The 3,318-nt window shown below is 47.4% G+C and overlaps 1 pseudogene; it reads left to right on the forward strand.

Moving 5' to 3' along the window:
• The first annotated feature begins 1,398 nt into the window (after positions 1-1,398).
• LOC144463587 (uncharacterized) lies at positions 1,399-2,976 on the forward strand (annotated as a pseudogene).
• The last annotated feature ends 342 nt before the right edge of the window (positions 2,977-3,318 follow it).

Genomic DNA, 3,318 nt, shown 5'->3' on the forward strand with positions numbered 1-3,318 from the left:
AAATCGCAAGTTAACAGCAGCTCAGATCAGAGACCAGATGAATGCCACACAGAGTTCTAGCAGCAGACCCATCTCTAGAACAACTGTTAAGAGGAGACTGTGCGAATCAGGCCTTCATGGTCAAATAGCTGCTAGAAAACCACTGCTAAGGAGAGGCAAGAAGCAGAAGAGATTTGTTTGGGCCAAGAAACACAAGGAATGGACATTAGACCAGTGGAAATCTGTGCTTTGGTCTGATGAGTCCAAATTTGAGATCTTTGGTTCCAACCGCCGTGTCTTTGTCAGACGCAGAAAAGGTGAACGGATGGATTCCACATGCCTGGTTCCCACTGTGAAGCATGGAGGAGGAGGTGTGATGGTGTGGGGGTGTTTTGCTGATGACACTGTTGGGGATTTATTCAAAATTGAAGGCACACTGAACCAGCATGGCTACCACAGCATCCTGCAGCGACATGCCATCCCATCCGGTTTGCGTTTAGTTGGACGATCATTTATTTTTCAACAGGACAATGACCCCAAACACACCTCCAGGCTGTGTAAGGGCTATTTGACCAAGAAGGAGAGTGATGGAGTGCTGCGGCAGATGACCTGGCCTCCACAGTCACCGGACCTGAACCCAATCCAGATGGTTTGGGGTGAGCTGGACCGCAGAGTGAAGGCAAAGGGGCCAACAAGTGCTAAACACCTCTGGGAACTCCTTCAAGACTGTTGGAAAACCATTTCAGGTGACTACCTCTTGAAGCTCATTGAGAGAATGCCAAGAGTGTGCAAAGCAGTAATCAGAGCAAAGGGTGGCTATTTTGAAGAAACTAGAATATAAAACATGTTTTCAGTTATTTCACCTTTTTTTGTTAAGTACATAACTCCACATGTGTTCATTCATAGTTTTGATGCCTTCAGTGAGAATCTACAATGTAAATAGTCATGAAAATAAAGAAAATGCATTGAATGAGAAGGTGTGTCCAAACTTTTGGCCTGTACTGTATATATATAGGTAAGTAACATGTATATATATATATATATATATATATTCTCTGCTCTAGTTCATCTATGTTTTGTTCCAGTAGCCCATAAGGTTGCCCTGGCGCCCCAACACCTGACGCATACCTTGTTGACCTGGGTGACATACAACCCGGTATGACTCTCTTGTTTTTAAGGTTGCATTCATCCAAAAGGAGGCCAGCAGCATTAAGAACCTTGCATAAGGGTGCAGAGATATGTGTTACCTGACAGGCATTCAAACCCCACTTTTCCGCATCAAAGTCACAAGCTTTAACCACTGAGCTATCCACCTGCTCTAAGCTCCTGTCAGGCATCATAGTGGCTAAGATGAACAGGCACATTGTCCAATCCACGAGCAAAGCTCAAAAAGGAATTGCTTGTAATACCAGGGGAGCCATGCACCAGCGACTGGTCGATAGAGCAGTCACCCAAGACTGCAAGACCAGGCAGACCAACTTGTGCACCCCCTGGATTGACTACAAGAAAGCCTACGACTCGATGCCACACACATGGATATTGGAATGCTTGGAAATGTACAACATCAACAGGACACTAACAGCCTTCATTAAGAACTCAACTCTACATGGATGGCATCAAGCCAGGAGTGAGCGAGACATCGACTCACTGATCCACCTCACCAGGATCTACAGAAACGACATCGGAATGTCATTCAGACTAGATAAGTGTGGTTGGATGGTGTCCAAGAGAAGGAAAACGATCAGAACCAAGGGTGTTGAACTACCAGAAGGTAGCATTGCAGATGTTCAGGGCAATTACAAATACCTTGGGGTCCCACAGGCACATGGGAACCATGAGAAAGCCACAAGGAAGTCAACCACAGCCAAATACCCACACAGAGTAAGGCAGGTCCTGAAAATTCAGTTGAATGGAAAGAACAAGGTCCGAGCCATCAACACATACGCCCTGCCAGTCAGTCATCAGATACCCTGCTGGTATAATAAGCTGGCCAAAGGAGGAGATAGAGGCCACTGATATCAAAACAAGGAAGCTTCGCTCAGTGCATGGAGGGTTTCATCCCAAGTCCAGCACCCTGAGACTGTACACTAAGTGGAACAAGGGGAACTGAGGACTGGTGAGCGTCAGAGCCACTGTCCAGGACGAAACGACCAATGTCCAGGAATACATCAGGATGATGGCCCTATAAATGAGTTGCTAAGTGTATACCCCAGGCAGCAGAAACCTAAGAATGCAGAAGAGGAGGATGAACCATCATGGAAAGACAAGCCCCTGCTCGGCATGTACCACCGACAGATTGAAGAAGTGGCAGACATCAAGAAAGTCTACCAGTAGCTAGAAAAGGATGGATTGAAAGACAGCACAGAATCACTAATCATGGCAGCACAGGAACAGGCTCTTAGTACAAGATCAATCGGAATGGGGGGGTCTACCACACCAGACAGATCTCCAGGTGCAGGCTGTACAAAGATGCTCCTGAGACAGTTCAGCACATTATAGCAAGGTGTAAGATGCAGGCAGGAAGAGCTTACATGGAACGCCATAACCAAGTGGCTGGCATAGTGTACAGGAACATCTGCACTGAGTATGGGTGGAAGTCCCAAGGTCAGAATGGAAGACACCTCCTAAGGTGGTTGAGAATAACTGAGCTAAGATCCCGTGGGACTTCCAGATCCAGACTGACAAACTAGTGATGGATAATCAACCGGACATTGTGTTGATGGACAAACATCAGAAGGAAGCAGTGGTGACAGCAATCCCGAGCAACAGCAACATCAGGAAGAAGGAACACAAAAAGCTTGAAAAAAAGGGCTGAGAGAGGAGCTAGAAAAGATGTGGGGAGCAGAGGCAACAGTGGTGCCCGTGGTAATCAGAGCACTCGGGGCTGTGACCCCCGAACTGGGAAAGTGGCTCCAGCAGATTCCAGGTACAACATCTGAGGTCTCTGTCCGGAAGAGTCCAAAGTGGTTCGTGAGGAGGGTGACAGCTTCCTCGTAGGTCTCCGCGTAGCCGAGGGCTCTGAATATCCTGACCCTCCGTACCGAGACAATGACGGAGCATTGCCACCTTCCTCTTGTCCGGGATGTCGTCCAAAGCCATGGCCTCGAGGTAGACACTGAAATCCTCCAGCCATCCAGACAAAAACGGTGCCGGTGGAGGTAAGGAAAACTCAAGCCATCCTCATCGCCAAATGTTATATTCTTGTGTGGTGTAAGAATAACGAGTCTCACTCAGTTTCAGTCTTGCATGAAAACATAGCTGCAGTTTGCTTTGCTGTGCCATTCGTACTGCCAAAGCAATCACACACACGTAAAGCTCAACAACCCTGACGTGAAACGG

Source organism: Epinephelus lanceolatus, chromosome 5, assembly GCF_041903045.1.
Source record: "Epinephelus lanceolatus isolate andai-2023 chromosome 5, ASM4190304v1, whole genome shotgun sequence".
Classification (NCBI taxonomy): Eukaryota; Metazoa; Chordata; class Actinopteri; order Perciformes; family Serranidae; genus Epinephelus; species Epinephelus lanceolatus.